Below are 13,193 nucleotides of genomic sequence, written 5' to 3'. Positions count from 1 at the left end.
AGCAGCCAGTCCCAAGTCTGGAAGGAGGTTCAAAGGAAACCAACCAATGTTTATTTGAACCTCTACTAAGGGTGAGGGGTGCCATACATGTAATGTTTTGATGTAAGTTTGCCATGATTTGCTTTCACTGAAATAGTTTCATTATCATTATGCATTGTTTATGTTGTAACTTCCACCCCATTCCTGTCTCCTGCTTGCACTCTGTCTGTAAAGTAGATTAATTTTAATAATAAATATACATATTATGTGTACCTCTAACCCAGTCTTAGCTTTCAATTCAGTTGTTGATACATGTAAATTTTCTACATCTATTCATGGGATGGCTGCTTAGCCTCAACACCAGCAGTCACAGTCTACATGACTGTATACCATGTACACAGCAGTAGCACTGCATTAGAGTCTACATTGTCCTTGTGGCAGTCCAGAAGAATACAGTATCACACTACAGAGGTGTCTGGGGAGAGGAAACTCAGGCTCATGATTAGTTGAACATTGCCAGAATACCCATCACTGTGACTAAGACACTTGCAGGCATCATGTCAGGTACTTGATGGACCATTGGGAGGACTGCTGAAGCAAACCACTAGGTTCCGTTCAGGGGAAGCCGCCTCATTAAAACAATGATTCCAAGTTACCAGATTAAAATTGCTTTATTCAAGAAGTTAAACTTAACTCAGAACTGGTCTGTAACATTGCAACATTAACCCTTAAATAATAATAAGCGTGTGAATGTGTTGTCAACAATCCATGGCATTGGAGTGAATGTCAATCAGGTCAGGGACAGGAAAGATGCTACAGGCTTCAGACAAGTACATAAACCAGTTTGCATTTCTGAGTACAATAAGTATATGGGGGGCGTTGACCTGATGGATCAGCTGCTTCAGTACTATGAGTTCCCTCATTGGAGCCACAAGTGGTATACACCCATCTACCACCGTATTCGTGAAGTTGCAGTTGTAAATGGCTTCATTCTTTACAAGAAAGTCAATCCTCAGGGCAAGATGACACATTTGAAGTTCAGACAAGGGGTTATTGATGGATTGGTACAAGGTTTGGCTTCAACCCGCAAGCGCCGTGGCCGTCAAAGTCTTGCAGCTGACAGGGATCTCCGCCTAACGGAGAGACATTTTGGCTGGACCCCTTCCAAGAACTACAAGCCAGACTGCTCTGTCTGTTGTGATAGAAAGATAAAGAGGGTGCAAACTTCAGATGGTTGCAAAAACTGCAACAAGCCTATGTGTTGGCCAGAATGCTTTGAGGTCTATCACACGGTGCAGGACTATCGACGCGTTGGTAGGACCATTTCTCAAAGGAAATATGACGCCCGGGATGCTGCAAGGAACCAGCAGTAACAATGGGAATAGCTTATTCTGTTAGTTAGTAACTGGAAAACAGAATAAGCATACAATAAACTGACAATAACAAGGTGTTGTGTAAAAAGAACTGAACTTTATTCGATAACGAGTGGATATTACCATTGTATTTACGTTTTGGACCACAAGGGGTTAATTTGGAATCCTTTTCAAGAAAACCAAGTTCGCAGATTGAAAGTTTAGGTTAGAACAAACAACTTTTATATACATTGTTTGTTGATACTACTAACATAACTAACTCTAATTTGCAGTTGAATTATACATACGTAATCTATTGTTTTACCTATTGTTAATTCGGCAGTGGAAATTACCTATAATATGTTAATTCGGCGGTTTAAGGGTTAACAAGAATAACGAACTTAACAAAATAGTCGATATTGTCAAATGATTATCAATCATCAATTATGCTAACTACAAACAAAATACTTTCACAATGGCAGTATCACTTACCTTGCAATGATACTATATTAGGCGTGGGCATTGCCACTAAAATTTAAATACATAACGAACATAATTCTAGGACTGGACACTTGACAGTTAAATTTTGTCCCGAGTCATTAAATAAATGGCCACTTAGGTGGCCATTTACCATGTTTACATTCAAATTATCAATTGCATGTAGGCCACAAATTAATGACATTCATTCATCAGTACTAACAGTAACAGCAGTACAATCATCATCCGAGTCAGACTTGAAAGACTCAACAGATGGTTCTGAGTCATGCTACTGCTCCTCCTCTGACTCAGGTTCAGAACCAGAATCGCTTGTTGAAAATAACAACCTTAAATCACCCAGACCCTCTTTCTCAGCAAAGGCATGTGTCAGTCTGCTGGTATCAGCCACTTCATCATCTTTTTCTTCATCATCAGTGACAGTGACAACTGATGGACCACCGAGTCCTACTGATGCAGTTTGCTTCACCATCCTCTTTCTCGGACCATAGGGTTTACTATTAGGCCGACGGGACCTCCCACCCTTTGTTCCCTGCCACCACCTATCAACGTGCGGATTTGGATCAAACTTCTCGACACTGGGACCAGAGCTGCTGATCCTTAGCAGGTGCTCTATGGTCCGCAAACCGAGAATGGAACGCCAGTCCCCCATGATTCTCTTGATACTACTGAACTGACGTTCCACAAGTGCAGTAGCAACAGGGCAGGAACGCAAGGAATCACTTCTAGCAACGGTGTGCTTCAAGAGCATCCAATCTGGTAGAACCTTCTCAAGACAACAGCCTTGCTTAGTAAGAACATCAGTGAAGTGTTGGAGCAGATAACTGCACTGCTCGTTCCCATGTTCAGCTAGAGCTCTTTTTGACTCACCGACATCCGCATTATAGACAGGAATGTTCTTAATATCCAGAATACTGGAAGCAAGAAACACACGATTATCAACAAAATCCTGAAATCTGAGCTCTACATGTTCCATAACCTTTGTGAGGGTTGTGAGCTGCATCTCTTTGAGTGCATCATCACTATACTCACCTGTCAACTGGTATCCTCTGAAAAAACCGTTGCCTGCAGTTATCTGGTTTTCTTCTGTTCAAGAAGAGCTATGGTGGTTTCCACAAGAGACCGGACACCGCTGATAGGAATGTCGTCACTTTGCAAACTACGCGACAGTTCCGACAAGTCCAAGAGAATGTCTCTGTAGAAGGCTAGTGACACCACAAACCGCCTGGATTTCATCAATTTCAAATACCCCTTGAACTTTGCTCTTTCTGCTGGTGTTATGTCACTCCTTTTTGTTGACTTTCGCCGCTTGGCCCTCTTGGTGGTTGACTGCCTTGTTTGCCTCCTATGCCATGTCCTCAAAAAATGCCACTAAAGTGTCATAATTGCGATTCAAAGCATCTGCCGCCTTCCTACGATGATCCACCCACCTCGTTCCTTGGGCACGAACAGGTTTCACCACCGCTTTACCAAGAACGCGACCTAGCTCACGAAATTTCCTCCATCTTTTCGAGCTCCTCTTAAATAAATAATACAGGTTCATCATCAAGTCGTCTATCTGCAAAAACAAAAGAGAGAAAATGTCTGAAATACAGCATAGATTATATTCTCAAGTTTTCTGAGTTTTTTTATCTGTCCTCGAGTAATCATAGTGAATGAAGTTAGACTTGGTCACTCCTCCAAAAAAAAAAAATACAATGTAATTTATTGAAATGTTATGCGTCTCCTGTGGGATTGGCATCCTAGACCTATGGTACATGTGACAGTGTTTCTCATGTGTATTCCAGCAGGATTATGCTGCCGAAATAAAACTTGAGTCTTTTTTTCTGTTCAGTTTACATGTATTTTATTTTCTTACCTTGGCAGTGAAGTAGCTGCCCTCAAATGCACTTTTCAACGAGAGCTCAAAGCGGTGTGCAAGGCAATGCACTTTTACCATCCATGGCACCCCTTCCTCCTCAATCATGACCAACACCCCGGCATCCTTGCCAAAATTCACGGACTGAGTGATATCCAGGTCCTTTTCCTTCATCTTGTTCATCAGACTTGTGAAAAGTCCCTCCCTCCGCATCGCACTCACTTGGGTAGCAAATACTGAAAAAAGATAGGATAGATGATAACTTCTCATCATCTGATCTCATAAATCTTTATGAAGACTTAGGATTACAATTTACTTAACTTTGTTTAGCTCAATTAAATAATTACTTTAGACTACCACCTTTAGAGATAGCACCTCCTAGTAACAGCACAGTCTGACTGAGTACAGCTATTTTTCCATTTACAGACAGGTCAATTGAGCATTCACTTCACTGTATGACACTTACCCTAGTCCCCTCATCTTGGGTTTGAAGTCGTTCGGATCCAAGTATTTCACGGCAAGAACTTCCTTTTCGTTGTTCCCTCAGTCTGTTGAACCATCAAACAGCATGGAGTAATAACAGGGCTTGGTCTTCAGGGCCTTCAGGAGTTCTTCCTCCATCCCCTCTCCTATTACCGCAATAAAATTGCTACAGGCCTTGTCATTATGGTATGCAGGCCCTATGTCACTTCCATGTTTTTTCTCAGTTTGAACTAATGCTTTAAAGTCGGTGAAGGGCATTTCACATTTAGCAACCGTATAGGCCCAATCGAACAGTTTGTTCATCCTTCCTCTGGTGTCGGCACTAATTGCCTGCAACCAATGACTAACAGTGCCATGGGCATGGGTAGGCTCCTTCATGGCTAAGGCTGCCTTAGCCTTCAGATGAGACCTAGTTTTCTCATGGTCCTGCACCGTATCCTTTTTCACCGTATGTACCCAGTGAGAAGGCAAAAACATTAGTCAGTTGCCTCTGTCTATCGTTGATGACTTCACTCCCACCTTGTTCCTTGTAGTATTTCCTGCACAACTCGCACCAAAGAGTTTTGACCAATCCACTCTCATCCTCCTCAAATTTAACCCACTCAATGCCCCAGCTCCTCACTGTGGTGGCTTTTGCTTGTTTCCTTAGGCTAGCACTAGCAGTAGGCCTAGTCATGTTCTTCGTCTTAGCCGTAGCGGGCACTTCTGCCGGTGGCTCAGGCTGTGGAGGGGGAGCAGGACCTTCAGCATCTTGATCAGCAGCATGTTCCGGTTGGCATGTTCTGAAATGGAATGACAGGAAATTAATAATGGAACAAGTGGCATGGCTCCACTCCAGTCCACATGTTATTACCCCGGGACATGTTAGATGTAGGCCTACCAATCATCATATTAATATCATCCAAGGCACAGTGTTAGGCCTATCTTTTATTCATGATTCACCCCAATCAGCTGCTGCCTGCGGATCTAGTCTTATTCTGAAATGAAAGCAAGCAAGCAGGAAAGGACAGCTGTCATAATAATGTCAATGAAATGGCATGGTCAATTATAGACAATAGTCAAAATTCCAACATATCCAAATCTGCTTAGCCCGAAATGAGTTAACTGTAAGGTTGCCAAAATCAATAACTGGGGACGAGGTTGACCGAAAATTTGTGTGCAACTCTGGTACACTCAGCACAGTAACCGATTACCAGGGGACGAGACTCGCACAACACGCATTTCGCCGTCACTCAAACGGTCATTGCATGAGAAATCAAGCCTGAGCAGGCCCACACGCACCAGCAGGCAATGAATAAGACAAATGGTTCTAGTCTATTGAATCGCACTGAACAACCGACGAGAAGCTTGTTGGGAAATATGAATTAAACGACCATCAAATCGCACGTCATCGTAAAATCGTCTGCTGTTGTGTGTACATAGCTACATACATAGCTACATACATTGTACACACTCTGCATATCGAATCGAGAGGATGACTCGCAAAACTACCCTGTGCATCGGCGAACTTGGACTGAGAAATCACATCGAATTTTGATCAGAGACATGTCAGATTTTAAACAAAAATGTCACAAAACTTACTTGAACAAATTTTCCAACCTCGGTGTGCCCGCTGCAGAAGGCTGTAGCTGCGCCTCTTGGGCCTTCCGCCGCCTCCTCCGATCCGGCATTTTGCTATCGAACCTCGGCGACAGGGGTGTGATGTCAGTGTGTATGCAGTGCAAATGATCGTCAAGAGTATACCATGCGAACGAGGTCTGATAATTGGCCGTTCCTCTGTACAAACGCTCCCCGCTGCTTATCACAGCTTCGCAAAATAGTAGTTGAATTGTCGAGAGATCGCAGTGGGAGTGTGTGTAATTAGTGAACCCGTACTAACATCGGCGACCGGGCCACGTGCTACGGGCATTCCCTTTCAAGGCTTAGGGGCACCGCGGCGAGCCGGGGAAAGGGGCAGGACACTTGTGGCCGTGAGATTACTGGGTTTCGGTGGGGCAACCAGACATTTGAATGGGAACTGCGGCAATTGGCCGCGGTGCCGCGGTTAAATTCGAGAGCTGATAACTGCGGGTTTAGTACTCACAGGGGGCCTAACGTCCAGGGTAGAGGTGCGAACGAAATAACTGAGACTGTACCCTAGACCTTAAGATCGCGCAGGCCCTCTGCGCGGCCTACTTGGATTAGAAAGAAATGTTACTGTAGAAAGTTATTGCCCAAATTCTGTGAAGAAATTGGCGGTCTATATTTTTCTTGTTTCATTACAGAGACAAGAACCACCTCGACACTTGCCATCACCAGCGCAGAGAAGGTGGTGATCCTTTTTAACTTCTGGGGCAGGGAAGAGGGTTTAGAAAGGAATAGCCTGCTGAGGAAGACGGACCGACAGGTAAATTGCATCCCAGGCTCCTCCTGACTAAAATTTATCCCGATGTGTGAATAAAGGTGACAAGGGTTGGAATGCATGAATAACTCCCTACGTTCCCATGATGGCCAATTGGTGTAGTAAAGATCCTGCTAGCAGGCTTTAATTGATAGAGGATGAACTTAAATGTAATGTGAGACACTCTAATGTCATGATGCAAGTGCATTTGACTTTAATCTCATGATACTGATTGATTGTTCCTTTTCATTTCAGGGAAATAAGATGAGCATCCTCGTGAATGAGAGCCACCCCTTCACCCTGAATTACCATAGCAACACCAAGAGACTCAAGCAAGGATTGACTTAATTAACAAACTGGGTATCAGGACATCCTCCCCTCCCCCTCCTGGACATTCCCCCTGGACATCTGCCCCCCCCCCCCTCCCGGACATTAGTTGACCCCCTGGGACATCCCCCTTGAAGGACTTCAGATAAACCAATATCAGTCAGTTTTCATCAGGGGAGCAAATGTCCGAGAATCAACAAACTGCGGAAGAATCAGATTCAAGATAAGAATCTGCTACTGTATCTGGAGTAGGCGGGGAAATGCATCTCCCCTAGTTCATTTGCCCCCCCCCCCCCGCCCTGAAGGATCTATATCAGACACAGTGATATCCTTTTGGGTGTCAGGGGGCAAACATCCAGTGGGCAGATGTTCAGGGGGCAAATGTCTTAGAAATGCAAATTATAGGAGGCATTTCCAAAGTTCCAGCAATGCTGACATGGATGCAGGGTGATCATATGGATTGTGCAGATGTCATCTGGAAAGAAATGTCCCTTGAACATGGCAGTCTTGACATCTGTGAAGTTGAAACCTCTCCTGGTGTTCATTGCCACATCACACTAGTGTCATGCAATGTACATGTACAAGAAAGACTTTTCAAAACAACACCAAATTTTACGGTTAACACTGATTATAATTGAAAAAGTATAAATTCAATCACTCAATAACCAGATAATTATTTATCATTGACATTCATTAATAATTTGTATGAATGACATTAAGAAGTCGTGGACAACAAAATTGAGCATTCAAAACTTGACATTTGGACACGTTTTTCAATCAACCAATTTAGAACTGAACTCCTTTCCTTTTGATAATCTATGCAAATCTGGCAACTATGAATCCTTGTACAACAACACAACAAATATCCTCATTTTCCTGCATTATACACCAGTGGCTATTGACCAAGGCAGTGCCATTATAACCTGATGCAGGGCTATCAACGCACATTCTATAGAAATTTGGCCATTACAGAATATTCCAATCCACCTTTAACTGCTCACAGCTTTTGGCCATTACATGTAGTTACACTAATGTAAAACCGTCAGAGTTACAATGTATCGTGACGTGACGACAGCCAACACTATGTAAACGTTGTTCCCAATCAAGTGCATGAATCTTTAGGAGGTACAATTGTACCAAGTTTTAAGTCAAAAGCTTCATTATTTGCAAAATGTGCCAATTTACACTATTTGACTTCTGCGACCTTAAAAAATAGGTCAAATCAAAAACCCGTATGATATGTTATGTGGCTTTATTAGATGTACCTATGATTAAAATTAAAAATTAAAATTAAAAAAACAGGAATGGAAAGGCCTTTCTACCAGACAACATCACGCTGTGCCTTCCTCATTTCTGGTGAGATTCGTCTTTTCTCACAGCTCACAGCTCACAGCTCACGTCTTTTCTCACAGCTTTTCAATCAGCTTCATTGTGGGATGATTGCAGAATAGACGTACCCTCAGTGGCTAAACCACACTTACACATGTCAGCTTTCACATTTGGATTGATGTGATATCTATCTCTGGACCTACTTTTACCAAATCTTTCACAACAACATCCATATTATGCTCTTTGAGCCAATACAGATCAAGATATTCATACCGGAATATCATACCCCACTTGTTCTGGGGGGTACTGAATCTCGCATACTCCTTCAATTGTTTGTTCTTGGCCTCCCGTCCTTGCATACTATTGATACCTAGACCAACTCCTAAGCGGTAATAAAGAACCTCCGCATGAAATGGAACAACATATCCAAGATGCCAAGTTGTCAAGTTTGCTCCAGTCATCAAAAGAACGTGACATGCATGGTACTGTCGACAAACAGTCTGCAATCGTTGCAGTTCAAACTGACTGAATTTGATCTTTGAAGCAAGACCAATAGCTTCGCGCACAACCGTGCAGGCAAAGTGAAATTCCAGGAGTCTGAATTGTCTATCAGGAGTCCCATTTTGTCCCACAGCCTTGATCAAGTAGGGGTAACCCTGGCAAAATTTGAAGGAGTCTTCTCCTGTAAACCTTACACCAAGAAGCCTTGTGCCACAGGAACCTTTTGACAGAGCTGCACAATTCTCTGTAAACCACCTTCTGACCTGTATGAAAATACGACCAGCGTGAACTTCATCCCAAAGACAAACCAGGTATCTCCCAAAGGGAGATTCTATGAAAGCAGTATTCTTAAAATCAATGCCACCCCTGATGACCTTATCATCAGTTAGTGTTAGGGCTTCAGTCAAAATAGCCTGGGGAAGCTGAGCACAGATGTTATTTTTCAGATGAAGAGATAACAGTGCGGTAAATGCCAAGTGTAGGTACGTGTTCTTGCCTAGAATGCAAGGATGCAATGTATTTAGTCACTACATCACGCCTGCTGGCCTCCTGATTTTTCAAGGCCACTTTTTTTACCACGGCTAGTCGATCAAGATACGATCAAGGTTTCCAGGTGGATTCACTGCCAACTAAACTTCCGTCAAGCTTTGACAGGTCATCTTTTCGCACATTGCCATAACTGGATGGATAGGTAGCTGCATTGCTGAGCTCGCCACAAACAGTGGCTATCCACTTGCAGTCACCCGGAACAAGTTCAAGAGTAAACCTGACCACAGTGGATCCAATCATGAACTCTTTCTTCTCAATGGACTCCATGTTTGAAGCTATTTTGGCAACATAGTTGAGAATAGAAGCATGGTCCTCAGGTACATCAGCCCCGAACAACAAAAACTGGTACATGCAGCTATTAACCTTCTCAGGCAAATTCAGAAAAGACAATAGAACAGACGTGTGCGTTTTCAACTTCGAGGCAGGAGCACCATCTGCCCCAACAGATATCGAAAAATGGCCTCTTTCCTTCTTCAGCCAATTCAAAGATTGCCCATTAACCTGTAACTTCTCATCTATCTCTAAATAGACTGATGCTATCTTCAGGAGGGTGTCTTCGAGATTCCGGTAGCAGCCGGAAACACCTGCAACTTCATGAACCTGAAGCTCTTTACAAATACTTTTCAACTGATATGTCATCAGCTCATCACCACTACATTCGAAACTGAGATCTGCCTGCCGCAATGAAGTGTATTTTCGAATGGATATTTGAACCATTACGATACATGTATTTGACACACCGGACCACATTTGCTTCCGTTACCCGTTCCTTATGCTTTGTTACCCTGCCTTCCATAAATTCGATAAATTTGAATAGTACTTTTGAATGGCTCCCTTTCCTGCTTTTTTAACCAACGTCAGCCACAATCCATCCTGCACACTTTTTGAATCAGCTCCATGAAATGCTTCCAATGCCTTGCATGTTTTGTTAACTCGTTTAGTCATGGTTGTGTTGCTCAGGTAGCACCTCGCAGAGTCGTTTGGCAGAACACGGGTCGGGTTCGTCACACACCGTAGTTTCGATTTCATCTCTACCTGAACATATTGGTCAAGTTTAACAGGGGGTACAAATTCAGCTCTCAGTCTTTCCTTCCATTCGATCTGAAAGTGAAACCAAACAAAATTAGCACATACAGATCAATGCATCTTTCAAGAACTGAGTGCCAAAGGGCTAATGTATTCGATGCTGATTACCGGTTGTTTCCATTTTTCCGCAACAACCCATTGGGTGTCGCAAGGGATGAAAAATGTTGCTAAGAGGGCAATATAAACGTTTGTTCACGATACCAGTTCTTGATTGAGGCTCAAAACTGGTAATGGTTGCCAGTACGCACCAAAAAGATTGTATAGGCCTACACTGCTCAAGGCTGGCTTTGCAACAAAATTATATGTGACAAGGTAACAAATTTCAGTGTAACATAACCGTACAGTGCTGCTGTCTTTTGTTGTAGAATTACTGTTAAGATAACATACCTCAGCAGTCAAAAGAATGGTCAGACTGTGATTTTAAGAAGTGACTCAGAGGGTATTGAAATCAGTTTGTGCGACATCAGCTACACAGGTCTGGTATAGTTAGCCTTGGACAGGAGAAGAATATTTCTTGGGGGAAACAGTACATGTACATCATTTCTATAATACCTTTGCTCTTCAGTTTATCCTGCTCTTCAGTTTATCATACTCAACAGTGTAGAAGCCAAAGACAGTTTCACAGTCAACCCGAATCTGACTTGCTGGATCTCTGTTGTACTTCACACAATTATCTGTGATGGAGGAGCATGTCTGTATGAAAGTCCTCAATGTCTTTATACTGACCACTCTGAAATGGAAGTGATAGGATTAAGTGATCTGCAAGTGAGAAGTTGTGAGTTTCCAATATGATGCAGCCCACCAGCTTAAAAACACTACTGTTCGAGGCCAACAGAGAATGCCAGAGGACACAACGTCATTACATCATGGAGCAACCAGATTGAAGCTGTAACGTCATTCAGCAGCAGAACATCGTGAGAGGCAGATGCCAGTCAACCACAGCCACCCTTATGAGGCCTAGAGGAATCAACCACACCAATTGGGACCAGTGGGCAATGATTTGACTAGCATTTTCGACCAGTCTACAATTTGGTGTCTCTGAGGGGGGTCTTAGCATTCACTTCTTCATGGGTTGAATTTCCCAAACATTGTTTGAGCTACCACAGTATTATCCAAATGCTACCCACCTTTATTTTCCCTTGGATGGTTGAAAAATCCATTGGGTGCTGAATCAAATTGAAGTAACCTAGTGCATCATCTTTATTTACTGAAACAGGATGATAGCAATAAAGACATAATGGACATTATAAGCTACACTACAGGAGGTGCCAGGGCATCTCACAAAATTGCAAAGCTGGGTGGTGGTGGAAGTGCAACATTAACTTGTCGTCTTCAGTGTGTGTATTAGAAGTGAGCTCTGATCATCTAATTCATTCAAAGCAGTGTGCAGTATCTATCACATTGTCAGAAAATACCAGTTGTCTTTTGTGGACATCTGAGTACAGACTGTCAGGTGTTTATCCACAATACATACATGATGTTTCTGGGTAGGCAATCACATAATATCTTCGAACACCTGTAGGCAACTGAGTCAAAAACCTATGATTGAATAAGATTCATAATATCATGCCCGATTTCTCCGGCCTGATTTGTGATATTTACCTGGTAATCTAAACCAAACTGATGGGTCAATGTTAATTCTATTCATTCTTCCTCCTCTGTAGTGGGCAACCCTCTGGAGCAATCCCAGACACTCGGACTCCATCATGGAGGCAGTTGCCACTGAAATTAACACCAAAGATTATTAATAAGGCGTGGACAAATATTGACACAGCATAAACTCTTTTTAATTGCAGACCTCTACTAAAATTAAAACCAATTTAGAAAAGTGTTTCTTGAACTGAAAGTGGGTGTTTTGAGAAAACAAAATCAAAATGCCATCAAAAATATCTATGTCATGGATGCCTGATTAATAGAAATAGTAATTCTGAAACAGGACCATTTGATCCCAACTCTAAAGAGAACAAGTATATGCTGCCTATTGTTTCATTTCTTTATACTTACTCAGACTGAAAGCTGTTGAAATCTACAACAGGGAAAAACCAACTGTGGACAGCAGTTCCAAAGGGAGAATGACTCCCATTTGGATTTGTAAGTACTCTGAAATGAAATGAAAATCATGATCCAGTTGTGGTAACGTGGTAGCGTGAATGCCTTTAAAATTCTTGACACAATGGACTTAACTACCGGAGAAATCATACTCCGTGTTTAGTTTACTATACCAATCTTTTCAGGAGAGAAAAGGCATCATCAAATAGTTATCTTACTCTGGGATCCCCCTTAATTTTCCCGGTGAATACCCTGGGTAAATCATGCCGATTGTGCCCTCGATTTCTTTGGAAAATGACCCACTCTTCGGCAATCCTGCCTCCTGGCGGTGTCGCCTACCCCTAACCCTCATTCCTGCAGTGCTTTGCAGTGGTCTTTCAGTCAAAATCAGTGGTTTTAAAACATTAAGAAAAAATGATATGCCTAAGACAGTCATATGCAGTGGGGGTTTCAGTCAAAAGCAGTGTGATGCAGTCATTTTCAGTGCACTGCCTTTCGGTGAGGGCATGGTAAGGAATTTCTTTTTTGTATGCATTTTGTGTACATAGATGTAGGCTTAAGGCTAGTGCATAGGATTCGGATATTTTTCGCTCTGTACGTTTTATTTCTTGACCAATCTGAATGAAATGTTCAGGTTATTGTTTTTTTGTGTTCATCTACCCATGTGCTAAGAATGAATGAGAAATATCCAGCAAGAAAATACCCGGCCTACTAAGTGACCCCCAAAACATTAGAACTGTCAACTGGACTTCGCTGAAATTTTTCTATTTTTAGTGCCTATTTGACCTGAGGTGAAGATCAATAA

At 42.5% G+C, this 13,193-nt stretch overlaps 1 long non-coding RNA gene across 1 annotated transcript; it reads right to left on the bottom strand.

The window, feature by feature from the left end:
* Positions 1-7,551: 7,551 nt before the first annotated feature.
* LOC135486336 (uncharacterized) lies at positions 7,552-12,955 on the bottom strand. The gene is made up of 5 exons (XR_010446687.1): positions 12,344-12,955; positions 11,942-12,061; positions 11,467-11,546; positions 10,892-11,069; positions 7,552-10,354 (listed from the first exon to the last, which is right to left on the bottom strand). It is a non-coding gene; the product is annotated as an uncharacterized LOC135486336 (long non-coding RNA).
* Positions 12,956-13,193: the final 238 nt, after the last annotated feature.

Source organism: Lineus longissimus, chromosome 4 (assembly GCF_910592395.1).
Source record: "Lineus longissimus chromosome 4, tnLinLong1.2, whole genome shotgun sequence".
NCBI lineage: Eukaryota > Metazoa > Nemertea > Pilidiophora > Heteronemertea > Lineidae > Lineus > Lineus longissimus.
The sequence above is the reverse complement of the archived record's forward strand: the minus strand, read 5'-3'. Positions and strand labels throughout refer to the sequence as shown.